At 41.4% G+C, this 27,067-nt stretch overlaps 1 protein-coding gene and 1 long non-coding RNA gene across 7 annotated transcripts in view; one reads left to right on the top strand and one right to left on the bottom strand.

Annotated features, from left to right (window-relative positions):
• The window catches only part of ALPK1 (alpha kinase 1), a 124,102-nt gene that overhangs the window by 9,133 nt on the left and 87,902 nt on the right, over positions 1 to 27,067 (top strand). For 4 of the 6 annotated variants that reach the window (XM_075200509.1, XM_075200499.1, XM_075200502.1 and 1 more), the window contains exon 2: positions 4,964 to 5,031. The gene's annotated coding sequence lies outside the window, so the exon portion shown is untranslated. The remainder of the gene's footprint in view (positions 1 to 4,963; positions 5,032 to 27,067) is intronic. The other 2 variants (XM_075200495.1, XM_075200491.1) reach the window with 1 other exon arrangement.
• LOC142142674 (uncharacterized) lies at positions 10,276 to 18,116 on the bottom strand. Its single transcript, XR_012689274.1, has 2 exons — positions 17,712 to 18,116; positions 10,276 to 10,715 (listed from the first exon to the last, which is right to left on the bottom strand). It is a non-coding gene; the product is annotated as an uncharacterized LOC142142674 (long non-coding RNA).

Below are 27,067 nucleotides of genomic sequence, written 5' to 3'. Positions count from 1 at the left end.
AAGTTTGCTTTGCCCACCATTTAAACAAATCTCATTTCTTTTCATGGTTTTGTTGCTTTAAAGCATATATGGTACAATAAACGACACATATGTTTTGTCATCGTAGTGAAACACTAACAGGATGCCAAGGTTCACAAGGCACCATTAGCAGTGTCCAAACTGGGCCGGTATATGGTGGTATGCCCAGGGCCGCCGAGAGGGGGGTGTACTAATTGCGCAGGCATGCCAGGGGGCCCTCACTGCCCACGTTTTTGTTTGTTTTTTCATTTGTATTTTTTAAACCTAAATGTTTTTTCTTTTTGGCTTTTTTTTTTGCGGGGGGACGAGGCTCCGCCCCTTCGTTGGTGGCAGAAGCAGGGTAGTTAAAATTAATAAAAAAAATACATATACTCACGTTATGGCAGCGCCGGTGTCCCTCTTCCTTCCTCTCTGCTCTTTTCACACTGAATGTCGGGCATAACATCATCAAGTCATGCCCGACATTCAGTGAGGAGCGGTGCAGAGAGGACCCAGACAGAAGCAAGAAGAGAGAAGACAGAGGAAAAAAAAGAGATGAAAGAAGATAATACAAAGGTAACTAAAAGAACGGAGGCAAAGGGAGGAAAGCAGAAAAGCACAGTGTGAAGAAAATGGGGGGGAGAAAGGTACAGTATGAGGAAAAAGGGGAGCACAGTATGAGGAAAAAGTGGGGGAGAAAGGCACAGTGAGGAAAAAGTGGGGGGAAAGGCACAGTGTGAGGATAAAAGGGGGGAGAAAGGCATAGTGTGAGGTAAAAGGGGGGGGAAGGCACAGTGTGAGGGAAAAGGGGGGGAGGAAGGCACAGTGTGAGGAAAAAGGGGGGGAGAAAGGCATAGTATGAGGTAAAAGGGGGGGAAGGCACAGTATGAGGAATAAGTGGTGGAAAAAGGCTCAGTATGAGAAATACGTGGGGGAGAAAGGCACAGTTTGAGGAAAAAGGGGGGCACAGTATGAGAAAAAAGGGGGGGAGAAAGGCACAGTGTGAGGAAAAGGAGGGAGAAGGGTACAGTGTGAAGAAAAAGGGGGGGAGAGAAAGGCACAGTGTTAGGAAAAAAGGGGGGCAGCAGAAAGGCACCGAGTGAAGAAGGAGGGGGGGGAGCAGCATGGCACAGTAATGGAGAGGGGGGCAGCATGGCACAGTGATGAAGGAGAGGGGGGCAGGATGGCACAGTGATGAAGTAGAGGGGGGCAGGATGGCACAGTAATGGAGAGGGGGCAGCATGGCACAGTGATGAAGTAGAGGGGGGCAGGATGGCACAGTAATGGAGAGGGGGGCAGGATGGCACAGTAATGGAGAGGGGGCAGCATGGCACAGTGATGAAGTAGAGGGGGGCAGGATGGCACAGTAATGGAGAGGGGGCAGCATGGCACAGTGATGAAGTAGAGGGGGGCAGGATGGCACAGTGATGGAGAGGGGGCAGGATGGCACAGTGATGAAGAAGAGGGGCTCAGGATGGCACAGTGATGAAGGGGGGAGCAGTATGGCACAGTGATGAAGTAGAGGGGGGGCAGGATGGCACAGTGATGAAGGAGAGGGGTGGGGCAGCATGGCACAGTGATGAAGTAGAGGGGGGGCAGGATGGCACAGTGATGGAGAGGGAGCAGGATGGCACAGTGATGAATGAGAGGGGGAGCAGCATGACACAGTGATGAAGGAGAGGGGCTCAGGATGGCACAGTGATGAAGGGGGGAGCAGTATGGCACAGTGATGAAGGGGGGAGCAGCATGGCACAATGTGATGAAGGAGAGGGGGGAGCAGCATGGCACAGTATGATGAAGGGGGCCAGGTGAAGGGGGGAAAAGCAGCATGGAGGGCGCAGTGTGATTATACGGGGGCACAGCATGGTGATGAAGGGACACAGTGATGTGTGTGTGATGGCACAGGGGGCTTTTAGTAGTGTGTGTGTGTGTGTGTGTGTGTGAATGGCTTGTGGCAATGTAGTGTGAGGTAGGTGGTGGCTAATTAATGGGTGCAATTTTGTTTGTGGGGTGATGGAGCAATTTAAAAGTGGGAACTATTAATTTAAGATGGGGTGGTTTTGGGGCTATTCAATGTGGAAGTGAGTTTGGGGAGAATGAGGTCTATTTATTAAATGTGACTATGAATTATTTAATGGCGGTGATGGTTTCGGTAAATAGGTATATTTATTAAATGTAAATACTAATAATTTATTGCTAGGGCTGTTTGGAGGGAGGAAAACAGGTTTATTTATTAAATGTGAATACTATTATTTTAATATTGGGGCTGGAGGAAGGCCTAATTATTAATCGTGGGTGCTATTGATTTAACGCCGGGGCTGATTGTAATTTTTCTAAATGTATCCATTTTTATTTCCAAATAGGGCCCCCAACATTCCAGGATCCAGACAAGCCGCAACTAAAGAAACCAGCAGCCACAGGGGGTGAAAGTGACAAGAACAGGTAGGATAGAGCAGGAGAGTTTGTGAAATGTTGTGACTCTAGTGGGTCAATACCAATTTTTGGTAACTGTTCAATGGTGTACACAACAATGCAGGTTTTTTTTCTATAGGAGGGTGGCCTAACGCTTCTCACCTGGTAGCCACGCCCAATGATGCATAGCTACGCCCCCAATTGTATGAACTCAACCACTAGCACGCGGCGGCGCAAAATTCTTTTTCTTTCACAACTATAAGGGGGGCCCCATGAAGTTGCTGTACCTTGGCCCTGAATTCCTCTTTGCAGCCCTGGGTATGCCATACCTCCTCTTCTCCTGCTGCCTTCATTGTAAAACTATCAAATCCCATTCACTTACACTCCCATTACATTTTCATACTTCCACTTCTAAATTTTCACTTCGACCACTGACCATAAACATTAAATTCTCTTAGGTGCCTCCATGCTATGCGTGGCAGCTGTCATGGAGGAGCAGCAGCCAACAGCTTCTTACTTGTGAGGATTGTATTGATTGCTGCTTCTCCATGTCAGTGATGGGCTGGGAGTGTGGTCACCACCCAGCACCACACTCCCAAACACAGAGTAATAGAAGAGACTTGTTCCACACAAGGTAAGAAGCGGGGCAAGGGGACCAGGGTGCACTGTGCCTGACAGTGGGTGGTGTCCAGGGTGCTTCCACTGACTCTGGCTAAATACAATTTAGAACTTTTACATACATGTAAAATCACAGTGTGTCTCACAAGACTTCTTGTCCCCTAGCTTTACCTCTTTCTACACTAGAAACTAAACTAATTTATCTGTCTTTGAACTATTAGAATTCACTCAAATCTCTCTTGTGGACATTGATATATTTAGCTTACTGCATTATCTTCTGTTTTATATGATGATCAAGATAAGATAACTATGACTAAGGAAGTAGGTCAACAGATTACGAAATGAGTTTTATGATAAGGGGAAGATTGAGACATAGTTTCAGTTGCTGATATCTCTAGTGTCTTCAAGTTTGAAAGCATGATAAGGCACATTTTTGCTATTGCCTTTAAGTTATCTACCATTTTATGGGCCTTTTGCATAACAAGCATTTATTTTTTAGCCTTGTGATTTTCTGGTAGTGACTAATGATGTAGCTATTAAGAATACAGTCTCTAATATTCCATTTTGTTATTCAGAATGTATTGTGTATTGCATATAGCTGTATAAATAATCCATACTGGTTCTTAGGGCTGTGTATAAAATAAGGCAAATTAAGGCAGCTGTCTTGGGCTATATGCTAATGGGGGTGGGGCAGGGGCAAACGTAGGATTTTTAGAGAGATTTTTCCATGCCATTCTGACCAGTGGGCATGAGCAGCATGCATGGGGGCATGTCTATAATTTTAGACAGTGCTGGGCTGCACTCCAACTCTTCCTATATCCATCATATACACAGGCAATTCCTATCTCTATCATATACACGGGGCAAGCAGCCTCAAGCATATTGTGCCCTAGGCTGGGAGTGGGATTTCCAGGTACCAGAAAATCCACCCCTGGGTGTGCCCCTGTGGGAAAGCTCAGTAAAATGTGATCAGTTCATTTAAAAAATATCTATAATATTGTTTTATATCTTGTCATTGGATCTGATAATGAGTAGTGTCAATATTTATCATCATTATCCTTTATAAAGTGCCAACAAATTCAACAGCATGGTATGATCAGGGACACACAACAAATTAAACATACAATGACAAACAAATACCATAACAATGAAATAAAGGGAGACGTAAGAAATTATACATGATGTAGATGTGCTTGTGAACCAGCCATGTGTGATCACTAAGACATACCTACCGACATTCTGCGTTTGGGAGTGGAGTCAGACAAACACCTCTGAAAATGGTGTGTAGTCATGTTATACTAGGTGTTTTGCCCCATGATGTTGGGTGTGCCACATCCCAAGGGGTCGTATCTAGAACTCGTAGCCCCCTGCCACTGCTTCTTTCCTTCTGCAGAGCCTGTGTCAGACTGGTAGTGTGGCACTGAGCTGTGAAATAAACCAACAACACACTCCCAGCCCATCAATGTCATGGTGGAGCAACTGGCAGCTTCACAGGTATGAGGGCACACAGAGAAAACAAAAAACACTGAATGCATGCCATTCTTTCATACATACAGTGTTCCTAGGTGACTACTTTAGGTGGACTAGTGTTAGCGCCAGGCATGTGTATATCTCACTAGAATTTGATCTGCACAATGTGCACACACAAAGTGCAATAATAAAAGAAGGGCCCTGTCTGTGTGTAGTTTATATGTTCTACCAGCGTTTGTGTGAGTTTCTCTGGGTGCTCCAGTTTCCTCTCACAGTCCAAAAACATACTGCTAAGCCAATTGGCTTCTAACAAAATGGACCCTAGTGTATGGTAGGGAATTAGACTGTAAGCTCTAATGGTTCAGGAACTGATGTAAATGATTACATATTCTCTGTACAACGCTTTGTAATGTGATAGGCGCTTAATAAATAAACAATAATAATACTTTTATGTTTTTTTCCACAGCTCTAACATTAGACAACGAACAATAATATCACAGAATTGAGTTCATTCACTTTCAATGTGTAAGTAAGGTAAGTGGTATTATTGCATGCATGGAATATATTTGGTTTCTAAGCGTGAGGCCTGATAACTGAAAATAACACAGCTGTTTTTGTTGACAAATGAAAATGTTAAACATAATATACTCTCTGCACAATAATAACATGTTGTAGACTTGTATGCGGTGTGTGATTTCACCTTCAGGAGTTGCTGTGTTTCTCTTGAGTTGTTGTACATTGCCTTAAAGTAACGACTGCTTCACAGAAACTGTATCTCAGAAGGATAGACTGCATGCTGTACATATTTAGTAAAGAGTAACTATCATGAATAAAAAACTTAATTTATAACAGCAAATCAATAAATTAATAAAGTACATTGCTTATCACTGTGCAAAAAGACAGTCTTTAATCTGCAAAAAAATAGTCTCCTCCCAATGAATGTTTTGCTTTTTAGTCAATATTCACAGGTTCTCACCATAACTTCAGTTAACTAACAAATAAGTAGACACTTCTTCCACAATCATTTGACAGAAAATAGAAACTGTTAATTTATCATTACAAAAACCCTGGAAATTAATTATTACATATTGAAGCCTAATGGGTCTGTAGCTGGTAGTTTAGCAAACCACCCTGCTTCTCATTGTAGCAACAACCTATCCCCTCCTCTTCTTGTGGTCATTTCGTGTTCCATAAAGTTTAGAAAATGTGGATTGCTTTAGTGAGCAAAATGTCCCATTTTTAGCATGTTTGTGCATTGTATGATCATCATCATCATCAACATTTATTAATATAGCGCCAGCAAATTCCGTAGCGCTTTACAATTGGGAACAAACATTGATAAGACAATAACAGAATATTTTGAATAATACACAACCTGTGCTTATCATGCAGTAATAGAAAAATGTGAAACATACTGTACGTATCATATGATAAAAAAGATGGTGAATAATACAGTGTGTGTCACAGGATTTTAGAATAAGATAAATGATAGTGGCAACCATATAATACTCATATAATAATGGTATATGGTACATGATACAATTATGGCCACAGTGTGCACTTCATACAATAAAAGAATATAATTAATGATAAAAAGTGAGCTTTATTCTGTTCATCGTAATATGATACAGTAGTAACATACTATACACACAATATGATAATGAATGTGCATGGATGACAATCCAAGGAAATGTTATCTATATCTATCTGACCAAGTCATTCTAGAAGAAAACTGGGTAAAATTATAGTGTGAGGAACTGAAGTTTGTTTAAAGAAGTATAGATGTCATTGCTTCCGCCTGCTACATTCTGTGAAAACTGCACTAAAATCTAAAATTACTTTCCGTTAAGTGTAAGTGATACTTCCCTGTTTTAATAATTTCTGATTGCTGCATTTGGCACTACAAGCCTTTGCCTTCTTGTGACATCTATACTTTAGTCGCAAATGTGTTATTGTACTCTCCAGGCATAACCTCTTCTCTCTCTACCACAAGTAAATGCTCATGTTGTTCCTCATAGATCAGTCTTTGGTCCTCTATTTTCTCTTCTTAATATACATTCTTCCAATGACAAATGTGTATATCTAGTGGTGTTTTTAGTATCATGTATGTAATTGCGACATTGAAATGTACTTTTCTTGCCATAAGCTCTCTCCATCTAGAATGATTTCAGCCCAAAGTAGCAACTTTGTTTTTGCCAATTTATCCCAGATGCTCTTACACTTCCAAATCTTCAAATGTAATCACTTCTACAGAGTGCCCTCATGTTTATGTACCTGTCTGCTTTGTTGAGGTTTCACCAACTACTGCCACCAAACTGTATGCAAATCCCAAACCATATACAGTGGATATGACAAGTGTTCACCACCTTTGTCATTTTTCACATTTTATTTTCTTACATCAAGGAATCTGAACCATTTTATTCAGGATTTTGTCCACAAAATACATCTCTGAAGTACAACTTTCTGAATAAACATAAATACAAATACAATAATAATACAAATAAAAACAGACAACAACTGGTTGCATAAATATGTAACTAGTAATTGAGTGAAAAAATATTGATACTCCTAAACACTGGAGCAATCTGTTATCTTCAGAAATCATGTAATTAATGGGAGTCCACCGGTGTACAATTAAAGTGCTTGAATTGGTTTAAAAATAAATACTTCTGTCCCTGAGAGGTCCTACTAAAGCATCATTATCCAAAGTACATTCAAAGCAAATTTGAGGAAAAATTATTGAAAGCACCAATCAGGAGAAGAATATAGCAGGATTTCAAAGTCTTTTAATATTCCCCAGGATCATAGTCAAATCCATCATAAAGAAATTAAGAGAATATTGTGAGAACAACTGTGAATTTGTCTATAATAAGCTGTCCTCCAAAACCGAGAATCCATGCAAGAAGAGCCCTTTTATAAGGAAGGCCTCCAAGTGGCCTATTGCATGTCTGAGTTAATCTCCCAACGTATATAGGATAAACTGTCCATGAGACAAACTCTGACACTCCGTCACATTGTTGTACACATGTAATCATCTGGCAGAAAAAAAAATATACACGGAGGGGCCAATGGCATCTCTGTTGCCAGGGATAGGAGCTGCTGCGTTGCTAAAGCCTCTGGTGGTCATACCCCTTAAAAGGTTCTGCTATATTATAGGAATCCTACCCTGATCAGACTTTCAACATCTCCTAGGCTTGGGCTGTACCCCACTGTGCTGCCCAGTGTCCACTAGTGGCGCGATAGATCGCAGCAATGCATGCAGTTAGCGTACATTATCATGATGGCAACTGGTAATTCAACACCAGCGAATATGTTAAACATTTTATATATTTAGTTCGGAGCCTACAAATATAGAAATCAATCAAATTTTTTCTTTTTGTCTAGGTTTTTTGATTGTGAATAAAGTCTCTTAAAAATAGACATAAGCTTTAAATAAAGGCCCACTCCAGTGGAAATAAAAGGAACATAGCAAGGATGGTGAACATTATATAATAGAGTTGTACCTGAAGAGTTGTTTTATGTGGCTTGTGATGAGAATGTCTGTGTTATAGCTATAGTGATGTGTAGTGCTGCAGTGTCTGTGGAGTCTTCGAACGCAAAGGACCCTACTAATAGCCTATGATTTGAAGGGTGGAACGGGGAAGAGAAAGGGCATTTGCACGTAGTCAATGCACAGTAAGGACATATCAGGATTGAGCGAAAGCACATCCATCGGTTTCATTTTCTGGGCAAATCTCAGGTACGTTATTTTCAGCCTTATCACTTGCATCGGCTACAGGGCAGGTGTATGTATTTGCAAGAGCAACTGTAAAAATGCTAAATATGTACAGTAGGTATTAATTACATCCTGATATATGTATTTCATATAAAAATAAATAAATAAAAACAAAAAATGCTTTTTCATTAATGATTTAATTACTAACAAGTGTTAATGTGTTTAATATTTTTTTCTCTGCGTTCTGATGGTACTTTATATATACACTATATGGACAAATGACAGGGCAAAAAGACAGTTGTCAGCGCTTATCCTTCACACTGCATATCTGTGTGTGTCTAGCAAAATGAAAACATGAGGTATTAGTTCATATTTTGATCAAAAGATTTAAGCCTGCATCCCAATGTCAAGGGAACCTCATTATATGCAGGTCCTACACTGACTTACATGCTTTAAACACCATTAAAATACAGTTAAAATCAGATGCACTCACCTCCCAGGTATAGGGGTTTACATCTAGCAAGGGCTGGCTTGTGAGCCACACCCAAATGTGCCTTAAATAGGCTTAATGGACAGCTGCTATGACAAAAAGGCAATATTTTGAAACAAAACCAGAGAAAAACAAGCCCGCGCTCGGTATATCCCATATTGTATGTGGTACCAGCTGCGTGACAATATAAATGCCCATATATGTATACAAAACAAAAAGACAGATGACAGCGCTTATCCTTCACACTGCATATCTGTGTGTGTCTAGCAAAATGAAAACATGAGGTATTAGTTCATATTTTGATCGAAAGATTTAAGCCTGCATCCCAACGTCAAGGGAACCTCATTATATGCAGGTCCTACACTGACCTATATGCTTTAAATCTTTTGATCAAAATATGAACTAATATCTCATGTTTTCATTTTGCTAGACACACACAGATATGCAGTGTGAAGGATAAGCGCTGACAACTGTCTTTTTGTTGTTGTTCCTAAACACTTCCACTTTCTAATAATATCACTTACAATTGACCGTGAAATAGCCAACAGGGATGAAATTTCATGAACTGTCTTATTGCAAAGGTGGCATCCTATCATACAACGCTTGAAGTTACTGAGCACTTCAGAACGACCAATTTTGTATCACAAATATTTGCAAATGGAAGCTGCATGGCTAGGTGCTTGATTTTATACACCTCTGGCAACGGGCCTGATTGAAACACCTCAATTCAATAATTAACAGGTGTGGCCAAATACTTTTGTCCATATAGTGTACATATGCATTGTATGTGTCCTGCAATATCATGTCTGTCTTCTTACGGTTAGACCCATATGCAACTACAGACATTTCTTCAGATCCTCTTCTTGTTGAATACAGGCGTACCTGCTTGCATTTTCCATTCATTTTTAAAACTGCAAATTGCGTTCACTTTATGCTCCTTAATGAATCAGGCCCTCTATGTTTCCTTGGCGATTTGCTTAAAATAATTAATATAGTCACCAAATATATAGTCATATAGCATTTCAATCTGAAGATATACATTTCTCGATGTTGCTCATTGAACTGAATTCTGTAAATATTTTACTGGAAAAAATGTAAGACCCTCCAGGAATGTATATTGCAGATTTCTGGTCTCAACTGTCTGCAAGTGGAGGCTATTACAGAGTGATAAAATGAATGTTCACAGTACAGCTGGACTTGAGTTTAAAAACATAAAAGAGAAGTTCCTTGTTAGCTGGTTAAACAATAACAATAAGTTTATGAATAGACACCTCAATTTAACAGACTAATCCATTTTATCTGATCTGGACCAAGTCCTTAATCTAATAGCCCTTCCTCATGTTATAACGAAAGATGAGTCATCTGACAATGTTAAAAATGTCTGTGTGCCAGAAACCAAAGCTGCAACCAACTAGTGCCAACTTCCAAGTTAATGTTTTCTATGGAAAGATTGGCTTGAAGCTTGAGACCTACTCAAAAGGTACAATGACATGAAAGGTACTGACTTTTGCCAACTTCTCTTCTCATACCAAATTGATGAGGTTGCAGTTCAATCAGAATTATCAGCTATGTCTTCAATAGGCCTTATCCTTCATTTATTTACCGCATGCTGTGAAGATGGGCTTTCAATGCATAACAGAATAAAATCAAGCAAGCAATAAAGACAAAGAGCTGGAAGATCTTTCCAGACATTCTGAAGACCTTCATTAGTTTTGAATAGTGGAACCGTTCATTGCAGATTTCATTTCTCAGCAGCAATTATACTTTTGGAAGAATAAAACACAGAGACTGAACCTGTAACTTCCTTCAGTATTTAAGTAATAAATAACTGATAATACTAATAATGATAAACAGTGCGCACTACCACAAAAAATGCCCAATGAAGACAATGTCTATAGAGTAATGGAAACCCAAGGTGCTCCTGTTTGTCCACACCTTCAAAATTCACCAGCAGATCGTAATCTGCCTCGTCTTCCGCTTTCAAGACCCGATCTCCACGGGACAAACGAATTTCTAAAATATCAAACACAAAGGGGGCGCTTCCATAGTGTATTATCAGATGTAAAAGATTTATTCATAAAACGTAAAATCATGCACGTACCAGAACAACAAATATTCACAGCATATTCACCTTACTCTTCCTTCTAAAACATCCCGTTCAGAATAGAGCAGCTCTTTCACTTGTTATCAAGCGTTTACTCCCTCTACATTTTTCGTCGCAGGTGACTTCATCTTGATGAAGTCAGGATGAGGTCACCAGAACTGATGCAGCAAACTTTATGAAAACCAATACTTGTGTCATTCTCAAAACTTTTGGCCATGACTGTAGTTTGCTGATATCTCTGGTTCTTCTTACTTGCTCGTTTTGTCTCCTCTCCATTGACAGCATTGTGATGTTATTAATTACATAACATCAGCTATGCTGCAGGGGGCCTTACTGGCTTGATACGACCCTGTGTCTGGGAGCAGGGAGCCTCTCTCTTGGGAAGATGTGCACCTGGGGGGCTGGGACAGAGCATATGGCGGCAGCTATGGTGTCCCAAATTCTTGGGAGTGGATGCGGACATTCTGTCGTATCACTTAATTCAATGCGGAGGCCTCTTCAAACCCCTCATACCTCAGGAACAGCTGCTGCCTAGAAATGAAGCCCGCTATGTCCCTTAATTCACTGCTGAGGCCTCCCTCCGTGGGCAAATATGTTTGGGCACAAAACTGCTGGGCCCGATACTTCTGTTCTTCCCTGTATCCCACCTGATGGTGGCCCTGCTTACTGAAATAGATTCACAGCTGTTAACTGCAAGTTTTAGTGCTTCTACCTAAACACACAAACGGTATAAGTACTTATGTAGTAAATTATTAGTATTATCTGTTTTTTATTTGACATTTCAGAATATTTTGTGTCATCACTGTAATAATTGATTCCTGACTGAGGCCAGTCTTGTTGTGGCAGCAACTACCTTCCCTTTCCTTGGGACTTGTTAAGACCCTACTTCTTTTAGATTATAAACCCTCGTGGTCGGAGTTATCACCACTATTTATCTTTGTATTTTTTTATGTATCTCTCTCATGTATCTGGCTGTTCACGTTATGTCCAGTGCGACAGAATATGTTTCAGCTTTACAAATACAACTTAATAATTATAATAATGGGTTGCCTTACAATCATGGAAATTATATCTAAGCCAAGCATCTTTTAATGATTAGAGATACATAGATTTACTTAAAAAGTGAAACAAAGCATATAATCTTTTTAAAATATGTAAATTTTGTGTACAATCCTTTCCTGTTAAGGCGAATTGGGATTAGTGCATGTGGAAATATTCTAATACTAAGACATCCAAATCCCACATCTGGTCTGCCACTGTAGAAAGGAATATCAATAATCATTTAGATTTTGTGGTAACTGTGATCGAGGACATACTAGTTTCCCAGTTTTCCAAGGAACATCACATTTTTTGCCACTGTGAATTTTTCAAAATGTAGGTGTTTTTATTTAGAAATGTAAATACTTGTGTAACTGTTTTTCAGTCTTTGGTACTCATAATGAAGAAATATAAACTGACAAAATATAAAGGTTAATTTCAACTCAGTTTTGGGTGGAGTTCATTAAGTGAAACATTATTTATATTGCTTACATGGGAACTGGTGTTCATCCCAGTTAGGTGGGTTCCTCCCAGGGCCGGATTTACCACTTGGCAAACTAGGCAATTGCCTAGGGCCCAGCGGTCCCCAGAGGGCCCTCCCAGGGCCGGCGGTGAGACCACCTTTTAAAAATCGGCCGCTACTTATGGGCCAGTGCTATATGCTTGCCCCCCCGGGCTAAAGTCTGTTAACCAGCCCCTGAATACGGGTATATATTATGCTAAAAAACTATCATGGTATGGATTTTTTCAGGGAGGGGGGCACAAACCAGTATCTTGCCTAGGGCCCCCTGAGGTCTAAATTCGGCTCTGGTTCCTCCTGAAATCTTCCTTTGTAAACTTTCCATCCATACAAATAGGAAGGTCACTTAGGAGGAGCATTAACAGACTGTCTGATTGAAAAAGACCCACCTCAGCAGGATGAAGGAGGGTGCCTCTGGACTCTGATAGATATTGGGAGGATGTGAAGAAACCCCATACCCTTTGTAACTCATTGAACACCACCCAGGTATGAATTTTCAGTTTTGGCGTGTAATCTTTCAATATCACATGAGACTCATGGCGTTCCGTTTCTACATTTGGGGGGAACCAGTGCTGGCCCATTTCTTTATAAGAGTTGTATACCTCAGGCCACAACATTTGACATCTGAAGTGGGCAAGTGAGGATGGGAAGTGATTGACTATGAACCAGATACAAAGGTTTATAGTCATCCCAGAAGTCATTCCAGTCAGCCCAGAACTCCCCCATCCACTTTTTAATATTTTTAAAGCCATTTTCCATCAATTTCAGTGGAAGGCTACTGACTCTGGTTATGAAATACAGCCTCCTAAACAACAAAATGTCTTTGTCATCCGAATACATCCTGACAGCTTTGGCAGAAATGACTACACTAGTACTTTCATTAAAAGAGGGTTTACTTCTATGTAAGTTTGTACATAGTTTTGGATTTGTGAACAGGTCACATAAGCACTCTTACTTTGATTTTTTGATTTTTTAGTATTTTAATAATTTATTATTTACATATTATAAATACTGAATGATAGACACAATTATGGCTGTATGTTTTTCATGTATATTTCTTATGCAGATGGCATGCAGTGGGGTTTTGAATCATGTAGCACTATGGAGGTAGGGTGTGTGTGCAATACAGAAAAAAATGGGCCAAGGAGGCAAACAAATTAAATTTAGGCCTGACTGTACAGAATCTACTAACAGCATTCAATGTATAGAAGTGTTATAAATAATTTGTATAGTTTTTTCTTTTTTACAAGGATAGAACAATTTTTAATAATTGCAAGTGAACAACTGTTAACAAAGCATAATAGCAATGTCCAGTTATTAGCACATAAATACCATGCTAATGAAAACTGGCTACAAAATGGTACCACTTACTTTCAGTCGGGTGCCTAACTTGTGTTTGGAAACTCAATAGCTGTATTTACCTATGTGCTTTGCTAATGTGAAGTGTAGTGTGCATTACCAAACACAGTGGTACTCCATCTAGTTAGACTAGTAAAAGTGATACCTAGCTTTTGGTTGTCGTGGAGTGCTGAGCAGGGTGTAGCAAATTCTTGATATCTTGTGTCAGCCACATTGGTTTCGTTTTTCTGATTGAGGTCCAGTAGGATGTTCCGAGCAATGCAGTGAGTATAGTTGTTATTTCTCAAGTTATGTCTACATCCATTTATCCACTATGACCGTCACCTAGAGTTCATCCCTCACTGCGTTGCTGGGTGTCTCCTACCAGACAGAGGCGTAAAGTTGCATCGCCGTAGCCCATAGCAATATTTTGTGAAGTAATGTCGATCTATCGCCAGACCTGAGCTCTGCTTTTTGGAGCATTATGGGGGCTGGCGCATGCGCAGTGATCCCCAGATGAGCTTGCAGTTCACAAAACTAAAAGCCCAATTGGTACTTCAATGCGCATACAACAGCCCCATTATGATCAGAAGATTAGAGCGGGGCTGAAAGGGCTGGAATTGCATGGTCCTCCTCACTTCTGAGCACCATAGCCACCACACCCCCTGCAACGGCAGTAATTCTGTAACTGCTATTAGACCTAAACCAAAGAAACAAGACTATCCTGTCTGACCAGGGCCGGATTTACCGCTAGGCAACCTAGGCACCTGCCTAGGGCCTAGCGGCTCTCGGGGGCACAGCTGGGGGGGACAGGATCAATTAAAAAAAAAAAATGAAAAAACAAAAAACTCGCCCCCTCCCCCGACTCGCGGCACCCCCCCGCAACTCGTGGGGGGGGTGCCGCGAGTTGGGGGAGGGGGTGTCGGGTGCCGTGAATTGGGGGAGGGGGGGTCGGGTGCCGCGAATCGGGTCCCGGCAGCCTCTTCTCCTCTCAGTGTCTCAGTGATAGAGAGAGGAGGAGAGGCTGCCGGGACCCGACGAGCGATCACGTGACTCTTTCTTTTTTTTTTCTTTTTTTTTTACATCTGGACTGACGGAGGAGGAGCAGCGCGCAATAGAAACGTAAGTAAAACAAGGGACAGAAGTGGTGATGGTGAAGGGGCACAGAAGTGGTGATGGTGAAGGGGCACAGAAGTGGTGATGGTGAAGGGGCACAGAAGTGGTGATGGTGAAGGGGCACAGACGTGGTCATGGGCACAGAGGTGGTGAAGGGCACAGAGATGGTGATTGGCACAGAAGTGGTGATGGTGAAGGGCACAGAGGTGGTGATGGTGAAGGGCACAGAGGTGGTGATGGTGAATGGCACAGAGATGGTGATTGACACAGAAGTGGTGATGGTGATTGGCACAGAAGTGGTGATGGGCACAGAGGTGGTGATGGTGAAGGGCACAGATGTGGTGATGGTGAAGGGGCACAGAATTGGTGTTGGTGATTGGCACAGAGGTGGTGATGGTGAAGGGCACAGAGGTGGTGATGGTGATTGGCACAGAGGTGGTGATGGTGAAGGGCACAGAGGTGGTGATGGTGAAGGGCACAGAGGTGGTGATGGTGAAGAGGCACAGAGGTGGTGATGGGCACAGAGGTGGTGATGGTGATTGGCACAGAAGTGGTGATGGTGAAGGGCACAGAGGTGGTAATGGGCACAGAGGTGGTGATGGTGATTGGCACAGAGGTGGTGATGGTGAAGGGCACAGAGGTGGTGATGGTGAAGGGCACAGAGGTGGTGATGGTGAAGAGGCACAGAGGCGGTGATGGGCACAGAGGTGGTGATGGTGAAGAGGCACAGAGGTGGTGATGGTGATTGGCACAGAAGTGGTGATGGTGAAGGGCACAGAGGTGGTAATGGGCACAGAGGTGGTGATGGTGATTGGCACAGTGGTGGTGATGGTGATTGGCACAGAGGTGGTGATGGTGATGGGCACAGAGGTGATGGTGAAAGGGCACATGTGATATTGTGAAGGGGCAAAAGTGACAATGAAGGGGCACAGTGTGATGATAGAGGGACAAAAGTGACAAGAGCACATACTTGGATTTATGCGTATTATTTTTGCAAACAACTTAAGTAAGTATTTCTGCCCTGACTTCAATATTTATTATGTTGTTTTGACCCAACTACTTAAAAAAACGGGACTGCTTGGTAATTATTTAGGGGTGCCTTTTTCTGCAGCAGGGTGGCCTTGCTCTTTTCACATGTTAGATACGTCCCCAAAGATGCAAGTCACGCTCTCACCTCCTTTGGCGGCGTGCCGCCTCTGCGCGGCGGCACATGCTTTCATATCTACTTAACTATAGGGGTATATGGTAGGCATGCGGCGGCACATGCTTTCACTTCTACGTAACTATAGGGGTATATGGTAGGCTGCAAAAATATAGTGCTATGGATTGTTTCAGGGAGGGGGCCCAAAAACAGTATCCTGCCTAGGGCCCTATGAGGTCTAAATCCGGCTCTGTGTCTGACACAAGACATTCAACCGTTAGGGTACCACAATGTCAATCCACTACCACTCTACCACCCCAGTGCTCCATGACAACCACAAGCTTAGCCTCAGTTGTATTTAGCTTAGAGTTTATTCAAATTAGCTGTGTAAACAGAACACATTTTTAAATCCTGCACATCCACATTTTTGTAGAGAAGAATACAGTCTTGCATCTTGTCGAGGTTTTAATATTTTTGTATGTTTTCAAAGGGAGAAAAGACTGCTGTTACTGAGAGCCAATGCTACATGCTAATAGACAGCCAGATTCAGATAACTCTTTATATCTAGTGTACAATCTACAGTAATTCATTACTAAGTAGACTCATGAAAATGGTAACAATAACTATCAATTATAAAATACTTCCCTTTTATTGTAGTTTCTAATGTTTTGTAGTTCATTTTTACTAAATGTCATTCCTTCTGACTATTTACTATTGTTGTAGTTCTATATTAAAAAGGAAGTGACACTTCTTTATTGAGCATAGACACTGGGGGGTAAATGTATTAAGCTCCATTTTCAAAAATCCTGTGATTTTCTTAGGAGAGTTGAAACTCACTGATGTATTAACCTGACATTTGATGTAACATCGCCAAAGATGTGTTTCTGTCAAAATCAGGGAAACATTTGCGTGGGGTACCCTCTATTTTCATGTAACCAGCACTAGGCAAACCAACCGGGGAGGTTGGCACAGTAGCAGCGGGACACTCGGCAGGGGTCCTCCTGCTATAATGAGAAACCAACCCTAGGCTGTTCAGTGCTGGGCTGGATTCCCTAGGGAGTGGGAACTGCAAAAAAACAAGCAGGCCCCCCTCTAGGAATAACCAGGCCAGAGCTGAAAACACTAGTGCTCTTCCTACACCCCTGGGCATAGGGTAATAACGGTGATGAAAATGTTAAAAAACAAACAGACGCCATAATCTTTTGTGGAACTACAAGTCCCAGTCAGGCCGGGCTGCCCTAAACAGTCTGGAAGTCTGGGCATGCTGATGTTTGTGTAACTACCAGCACCGGCATACCCATGGCAGCCAGGTCATGCTGGCACTTGGAGAACCACAAGTACCAACATGGCCTGACACCAATGGGGGTATGGCTTGGACGCCATACTGATTGGACACGAACTTCAGGAGCTCTGAATATTAGCCATTATTTACAGGAATTTGCCCTCAAATCTTGGCTCCTATATTCCTGCCTTATACCTGGGAAGCTGCTGCGCATTTGGGGCTGTCGCTGTGACCCCTGGCAATGTGGTACCCGGTCCTAGGTGACTCTGTCCTGCCTGGTGGGGTATTGGATTTTTGCCGCCAGGGCTCAGCTACCCTCCGCTTTCCCCTTGTGGACCAGCTTTGGACAAGCTGCCTTGCTCTCCCTCGGGACATCGGGGGTGAGTTCCGGCCGCTCCCGTTTTGCCGCGCTGTCTAGTCTCCCCCCAGCACTGTAGCCAGTTAACCTGCTCCCTGCCCGCGGGACTTACCTAGAGGCCAAATCGTTGGACCCAGCGGGTGTCACCTCTTCTGTGTCTGGCTGTGTCGGTGGAGCTCCAGCAAAGAGAGGCCTACTTCCAGCTTGAAGCCTCGGTGTCAAGTGGCTTTAGGATTCCCGGCGCTTCACTTCCGGTGAGGGTGTGGCGTATTGGCAATGGTATTGCCGAGTACCCTATATTCCGCCTCACTAACACTACTATCCTGGTAACCTGGTCCTAGTTTTGCCTCAGAATAGTGGAGGGGCCACATACTAATATTACTACTAATACTATCATTAAAGGGCTGCACTGAATAAATCTTATACCCTTGCAATCATCCTCTTTGTAAGCTAAATAACCTGATTATGTGCCCACAAAATAGTAATGTTCTGGACTTGAGCATTTTTGTTTATTTGTTACAAGTCTTGTGGACTGTATGAATCTCCAACTTGCACATATTGGGCAATATATACATTCTGAAGTTGAGACTTTGCTGCCACCTGTTGGCTACACCATAATACTCCACTTGCTATTTTTCTACAGCTTCTTAGCCTGCACCAACTAGCAAGAAACGGAAAATTGACGACAGGATTTGGCAGCTACACCAGCCGTACGGATCCTGTGAGGGCTCTTACTACTGTATATTTACAAGTTCTTTCTTTCAAGTAGAGTATTTAACTGAAACAAAACCGTCTTGATCAGGCTCGTGGAGTGACTATGTCGGGTCCCCATACCCGTGTCGCCCTAGTTTCCTATTCAACCTACTAAAATGTCAGCCGTGTGCATTTGACCTAATCTGGCAATATATTGCATTGATCCCTTGCATCCCGGATAACCTAGCCTGGTCTGTTTCTCACTGTTGTCCTTCCCAGTTGCTTTTGGAATGGCTCTGAAAAAAATAATGGTGACTACCTCTGCGTCACCAGTCCAATTTTTTAAACCACAGAACAACACCTCTGGCACGGGCGTCTCTAAGAGGTCGGATGTGTCTAAAGATAAGCCTTCCAGCAGTACCCCAACTACTAAGGCAGCGAGTAATTTTAAAGACACCACTGATAAAGAACCCTCTAACAACTCGGACTCGGATGGTCCCCTCACGATCAAATCTATGCATAACATGTTATCTCTATTTAAATCTGAAATTCTCTCAGAGATGAGATCGTCTATAAAGGACACCCATTGTGAAGTAGCTGAATTGGGCGGGCCATATCGAAGATAAAATGGAAGAGTTGGTGGCATCTCACAACGATCTTATAACGGAGCATGAAAAATTACAAGAAGAAGTTCATACATACCGAGATAAATTTGCGGATATGGAAGACAGATCCAGAGGTAACAATATTAGGATTAGAGGTATCCCAGACTCAGTTACTTCTCATGAACCCTTATGTTACCGAGGTCTTCTGCAAATTGCTACCGGAAGCGACTGAACATGACCTGATGATAGATTGTATTCACGGGCTCCCTAAGCCTAGATCAGCACCTGACAACGTGCCAAAAGACACTTCTGAGGATCCATTACTTTCAGGTTAAGGAGTGTATACTGAAAGCGGCCAGATCAGAGGACAATGCTGATCTTCTACGGAACCTCCAGCTATTTCAAGACTTTTTCTTCGCCACAATAACCAAATGCAGATCTTTTCACGCCATAACTAAAGCTCTGAGAGATCAAGATATCGTGTACAGATGGGTATTCCCTGTTAAGCTAATTATCCGAAGAAACGACACACATATGTCGTTTCTTCAGTAGCAAAGGAAGAATATTTATTAAAATCCTGGCAAGTCCCGGTTCCTGAAATTTCTTCCACCTCTAGATTGCGTCTTGTGGCTCTGTTATACTCATTAGCGTTGCGTTGCTTGTACACTGTACAAGCAAAGTTCCCATTCTGTGTTTACTTTTTTAACAAGCATGTTCCGGTTTTATACAAAATGGGGGTCACCCTCACCCCAAGAAAGAAGACTTCAATCAACATGGATTTACAAATATGGGGGTCTATGTGAACCGAAGATCTGAAGATTTAAATCAAGCATGGACATTTGGATATCCAAATATTTTGGGGACTTCTTCATGGACCTTATTTTTGAATACAAATATTTATGGACATGGTTTACAAGCATTTTTGGATTAAAAATTGCTGACAAAAGACATCATATTGGTGAGTATATGAGGTTTTATTATTTTTAATAAATTGATGTGGTATTAAAGAGGGTGTTTTATGTATTTATTGGGGTTTTATTATTTTTATTAAAATGTTGTGGCGTAAAATAGGGTGTTGTGATTTTTTTAAACATTTTCTTTGTGGAACTACAGGTCACAGCCAGTCATGGGTTTCAGGCCATGTTGGCACTTGTGGTTCTCCATGTCCCAGCATGACCTGTCTGCCATGGGTATGCTGGTGTTTGTAGTTATACAAACATCAGCATGCCTAGACTGTTTAGGGCAGCCTGGCTGGGACTTGTAGGTCCACAAAACAAAATGGCGTCCATTTGTTTTTTTTTAACATTTAACATCAATGCCGTTACTACAATACCCCCACTGCCCAGGTGTGTAGGAACAACCCTAGTTCTTTCAGCACTGGGCTAATTATTTTTAGAGGGGAGGCCCACTCTTTTTTTTTTTCCAGACCCCACTCCCTAGGGAATCCAGCCCAACGCTAAACAGCCTGGGTTTGGTTTGTTATTATGGCAGGGAGACCCCTGCTGCGTGTCTCCCTTCTGTAGTGCCAGCCAGCCTAGCTGGTTTGCCTAGTGCTGATTACGTGAAAATCGAGGGTACCCCACGCAAATTTTTCCCCGATTTTCGCACAACCAGCAGTAGGCTGGCAACACTAGGTTTAATAGTGCTCGGACAAGTGGACCCCACGCAATTTTTTTTCAAACATTCATCTATTTTTAAACTTTTGACAGCTGCCGGGACCTGCAGCTGTTTAGGCAGGGCAGTGTAACAGTGTTGTGTTTACTAATCTCGCAGCTAGGAAGCAGTGTGTTGTATATGGCAATTTTAACCTTAAAATAGGAGAGTTAGCTAAACACTGGAAAGTTGGCTAAACATGTGCCTGTTTGAATTCCCAGCAAATCACGAGAGATGACCAGCAATTTTGAAGATCAGAGTAAAAAATGCAGCTTAATACATTTGGCGACTTGGGGACTAAAATCACAGGTTACCACTGCTGCAATAATCAATCTCTTAAAAAATCGGAGATGATACATTTACTCCCTGAACCTTCTCCTAGATTCCCATATAGGGCAAATAGTGGGATCTGACCATGCCCCCATATACCTCACAATGGATTTGGCTGGACCACCCACCAGGCAGTGGACCTGGCAGCTTAACGATCAAATAATACAAGACCGATATTGCAAATCTCAGCTTGAGAATCCCAGGATGACTTTGTCGCCTTGAATGATAATGGTGAGACTTCTAAGATCACAATCTGGGAGGCCCACAAGTGCGTCATTAGAGGGAAGTGAATACATTGGCATCATTCCTTAAAAAGCAAAGGGAGGCTCTAAGGAAATCTCTACTCTCCAAAATTCAATCTTTGGAGACTAAACGTAAAAGTTCCCTCTCTCCAGAAACCTATGTAGAACTAGAAACTGCTCGGACAGCTTGAAATAAGCTATTAGATAATAGCACAAAATTGGCTTTCAGAAAATGTAAAAATAGATTCCTCAGGTGGGGAAACAAACCGGGGAGACTTCTTGCTAGGTCCCTCCGTAAACAACACGTCCAGACCTACATTCCATCGGTTAAAGACTAGAGTGGTACCCAGTGTTTAAAAGATAAAGATGTTGCTAAAGTTTTTCATAGATATTATTCGGGCCTATATAACCCGGAGTCCCATATCCCCCCTCAATGGAGACGGGATATGCCAAGGCCATCAGGGAATACCTGAAAGAAAGAATTTCCCTAGGCTTACTAAGGACATGGAGGAGATGTTGGAAAAACCCTTCTTTAGTGAAGAATTAGATGAAGCCATGTAATGATACTGGTGGTATTATCTGACGGACAATAACCGAGTAGATATCCAGCAAGTAGTCAGACGTTTGCCGGGTCGGTACACAAGCAAGGTAGTCAGATGATTGCTGGGTCAGTACATAAGAGGGTAGTCATGAATGCAAAGAATTGTAGCAAGTGACAACAGCTGAGCAGGCAGAATACTCAAGCACATGTCTGATCCAGGAAGTGCCTATTATAGGCCCAAATAGGAAACAGGATCCAAGATGGTTTCTCTTGATGCCATTCTGGCCATCTTGGATAAGGGCAAGTTTACAAATGCAGAGAACTCTAGTTGTCGGAGATGCAAATATCAAAGTAATTCCTTACAGTATTCCCCCCTTTCAATAACATTCTCTTGACGGTGCTTTGCTGGGTCTTTGTGGGTATCTTTGATGAAATTCACACAACAATTGAGGTGCATGGACATTTCCTTCTGGTTCCCATGAATTATCTTCTGGACCATATCCCTGCCATTGTATCAAATATTGAAGTTTATTTCGAAATATTCGTGAATCTAGTTTTTCGTCTACTAGAAACTCTTCATGTTCATTAATTTGAACAGGATCCAGAGGTGGCGAGGTGCGACCAGGAAAAGGATTTGGAATTACTGGCTTCAATAAAGAAACATAGAAGACAGGATGAACCTTCATAGATCCTGGGAGTTCAAGTCGAAAGGCAGATCAACTGACTTTTGCCAAAATCTTAAAGGGACCTATATATTTTGGTCCTAGTTGAGATGTAGGCATGCTTACTTTTAGATTTCGTGTGGAAAGCCAAACATGGTCTCCAATGTTTAAAACTGGTGTAGCTTTACGATGCCTGTCTGCAATTCTCTTATAATTGTCTTGAGTATGTTGCAATGTCTCTCTTAATATTTCAAGATTATTTTGTAGCGACTCTAATCTAGATGTAACAGCAGGAATGGAAGAATCCTGTGGAAAATTGGGTAGTATGTTTGGATGATACCCCAAATTGTCATAAAAAGAACTTTGTCTTTTGGATGAGTGTTGCGTGTTGTTGTATGAAAACTCTGCCATAGGCAGAACATTAATCCAGTCATCTTGCAGATGGCAAATGTAGCACCGTATGTATTGTTCTAATGTCTGGTTGGTGCGTTCTGCCTGCCCATTGGATTGGGGATGGAAGGCAGTTGATAATTTAACATTTATATTAAGAGCACTAAAAAACTGCTTCCAAAAACGTGAAGTAAATTGCACTCCTTGGTCGGAAACTACATCATCAGGGACTCCATGTAGACAAAAAACTTCCCTGATTAGTAATTGTGATGTTTATTTTCCAGAAGGAAATCCATGACGGCACAAAGTGAGTCATCTTTGTGAGTTGATCTGCAACCACCAGAATTGTAGTCATACCCTTTGACGATGGTAAATCCACTATACAATCCATGAATATTGAACCCCATGGATGAGAATGGACTGGCAAAGACTGTAAAAGTCCAAGTGGAGCAGTGCGTGGACTCTTAAATCGGGCACAAGTAGTGCAGGATGATACAAACTTTTTAACATCCTTCTTATATTTCGGCCACCAAAAGTAATGAGATAATAATTCATCAGTCTTACAAACACCTTTGTGGCCTGCTAGTCTAGAGTCATGAACAAATTGCAGTACTTTTAATCGTGCTGCTGCTAGTATATACAAGCGATGTTCATACTTCCATATGTTATCTTGATAAGTTAAGTGTAAATCTGTAGGTAGGTCTAAAAGGATCGGATCTGTTCTGTAACCCTCTTTGATGTCAGACAACAGCTCACAGGTGCCAATAGCCCCAGAAAGTTTGACTTAGAGAGGATTGTCTCTTCTGGTTCAAACCTGTGGTGAGAGTCTTCCATATATGCTCTGGAGCATATATGGAAGACTCACTACAGGGTCTTCCATATATGCTCATCAGCTGTCCCATTTCTGGATTCAGATCTATAAGAGATAACAAAGTCAAAATGACTTAAGAATAAACTCCATCTGGCTTGTCGAGGAGACAGTCTTTTTGCAGATCGAGCAAGTTCAAGATTCCGGTGGTCAGTAAACATAGTTATTTGATGTGCAGCGCCTTCAAGCAAATTTCTCCATTCAGTAAATCCAGCTACAATGGCTAATAATTCTTCCTACATCATAATTCCTATCTGAAGCAATCATTTGATGAGAGAAAAATGCACAAGGATGCAAAAGCATCTTCTCTCCTATTCTCTGTGATATTATTGCCCCTACTGCTGAATCTGAAGCATCTGCCTCGAGGATAAATGGAAGTTTTGGGTTGGGATATATTAATATGGGATCTATAGTAAACCTTCTCTTAAGCAGAGTGAAAGCACTTTCAGCTTCTGGAGACCAATGAAAAGGCGATCCCTTCTTGGTTAGTTGAGTGATTGGTGTCACAATTTTAGAGAAGTCTTTAATAAAACGTCTATAGAAGTTGGCAAACCCTACAAACCTTTGTACCTCTTTAACATTTCTTGGAGCTGGTCAATCTACTATAGCCTAGACCTTGCTAGGGTCCATTCTCAAACCTTGAAGTAAAACGATATAGTCTAAGAACTTAATCTATGTTTGGTGGAATTCACACTTTTCCAACTTAATGTACAAATGGTGTCTGCGAAGATGTTCTACTACAGTTCGAACTTGTTGATGTTCCTCTTGCAACTTGGAGAAAATTAGTATGTTAGCAAGATAGATGACAGCAAATTGGTCAATTAAACTTTAAAAATGTCATTCATGAAATGTTGGAATGTTGCAGGAGATTTGCACAGTCCAAAGGGTATCACCAAATGTTTAAAATGTCCATATTTACATCGAAAGGCAGTCTTCCATTCATCGCCAGATCGTATGCAAATAAAATGATATGCTCCTCATAGATCTAATTTCTTGAAAATCCTTGGTGAGCGAAGCTTCTCACAGTAATTCTGAAATAAGTGGGAGCGGGTAACGGTTATTGATTGTAACTTTATTTAATGCTCTATAATCAATCTAACGAGATAGTACAGATGCCCCGAATTGATATATAAATTTTCACTAAGAATATCTCCTCTTGGTTGGAGATGTAATTCTTATGTTGGTTCCCAGCTCCATATAAGGTGGCTGTGTCCCAAGATCTCCCCTTGTTGGAACAAAGTTATTTACCTTTCTGAAAAGATCACAAGGACGGAGGTGCCGACTGGCCCTGGTTTCTGGCTCTTGTCCCTATCTAATATTTCCATCTGCTCATATAAAAAGTCACTTCTTAAATACCTGAATAACGCAGCCAAGTCTTTGATTCCAGTCTGTTAGAAGTCTCCCTCTTCTCCCACTGTGTCTGATTGGTTTACCCGCATTGATTTTTATATGTCTTTAGAAGAATTATCTCTCTCGGCCTCTGACCGGACCGCTGAGTTTATTGCTACTTGGTTCAGTTGACTGGAATATAAAGAAACAGACAAATTTTGTACAAAATCGCTTCCCCCACAGCCTCCACGTTGATAATGTAGCTTCTGATATGACATTGTAGTGCTCCCTTTCAGTTGCCCTTCCTAAATGGTACCGTTCTCCTTTGGCCCACTTCCTAGCGCTCTACCTTTGTTGATGATGTGAAATGTCACCCTTCAATTTGTATTTTATTTTTTGAGCCCCCTTCCTCCACCCCCTCCCTTTCTCTCCCTTGTCTGTCTGCCTTTTCCACAATTATTGTTTATGCTCTTATGCATACTGAAAACTTTATTATATTGCTGCCTCGTTTTGTATGTCCTATGCAAACAATTATTGTTAATTGCTGTTGATTATTTTTTGCAACATATAAAGAATACGTAAAAAAAAAAAAAGGAAGTAGCATAATTTCACAAGTTTCTGCAAACCCCCAAACCACTGTACTTAAAATACATGGATGTACATGCAATTTAGGTCCTTAACTCATGTTTTAGGGAAGACCTCAAAGACTGGCATTTTAACTTCCATCTATTTTTAAGGGATCACGTTTAGCACACAGTACTATTTAAATGTATACATTACACAGCATGGTAGAACTTGAGTACATTTGATCCATCAGTGGGAGCCAACCTCCGTGGTCCACATCACCCCCTAACCCTAATTAAGGATTGTGGTGGCTCAGCTTTGTATCCGTTTGGGGCACAACTTTCTATGCTGGATACCAGACTGGGCTCAGCTTTTTATGCTAGGCATCAATTTGTCTAGGCATCAATCGAATTGTCATGAATTTGCATACTAGCCACCAGGTAAAGCTCCTGTGCATTATATATAGCACAATATTAGGTTGTGCACTCACATAAAAAACATTCAGTAGCCTGGGTGTCGCATATAAAAAACTCTTTGAAGAACCTCCATGCATTCATAGGTCTCAAAAGTTTGTGAAAAGAGGATTGAAAGGATTATACTTCATATTATTTTTTGGTGTTGTTGCTTTTGATCTCTTATGTATTTCCCCACCCTCTCAGCTCGATAGATATGGTTACCACCTCTTATGACTCTTTTGGTCGTAATATATGTATTTATTGCTGGGCATAATGTTTGTGGGCAACTATTTCAAAGTCATAAACATAATATGGTAATGCATTATGCATGCCATTATTTATTTATTTTTAAAAGTTTCTTTTGTAGGCCTAATGTGTACTCCAATTAGCACATTAACTACAAGTATAAACAAAAGTTATTATAAATGTAATGTACAATAAAATGTACAATAAAATATACAAAAACTGGTCCCAACCTATAATCGGTGGCTTCATGAGTGAATGAAATAGCACCATAGAAGATGCTACTTTCCTTCCTAAAGCTGGGTACACACTATAGAAATTTCAACCAACTTTTTATGCCGAGCGATTTTACATGCGATCGGACCATGAACTGCATACACACTAGCCTTGTTTAGGACGATAAAGGGAAGAGCGGACGTCCCTTTAGCGACTTTTTACAGCCATGTTGTCGTGAGCAATGACTAATTTCGTACTCACTGTTGTGGATCGGTCGGCAGTTTATACACACTACACAGCGGAAACGAGATTGTAACGAAAATATTAAACGGTACGACCAACCAAATGAGGCGACAATCATCCATTTGGGCAGACTTTTGACCATCGTGTCACTGCACACACTGACCTGACTTTTGAACGAGTGGTCGTATGCCGGCTGATTTAGCCGATTATTGGATGAAAACTGTGTAGTGTGTATCCAGCTTAAGAGGCTTAAAAGGCATTATAGACTTGTTTATTCATAGGTTTAGATGTATAAATGTTGTAATGTTATAAATTAAATGCTTTCCTATTCATAAACATAACACCTATTTATAAACTTGTTAAAAAACAGATAAATATGAACACATTATCTCTTGGACAAAAATCAATATATAATCACTTTAAATTACAACTTT

The sequence above is a fragment of the Mixophyes fleayi genome, chromosome 1, assembly GCF_038048845.1.
Source record: "Mixophyes fleayi isolate aMixFle1 chromosome 1, aMixFle1.hap1, whole genome shotgun sequence".
NCBI lineage: Eukaryota > Metazoa > Chordata > Amphibia > Anura > Limnodynastidae > Mixophyes > Mixophyes fleayi.
The sequence above is the reverse complement of the archived record's forward strand: the minus strand, read 5'-3'. Positions and strand labels throughout refer to the sequence as shown.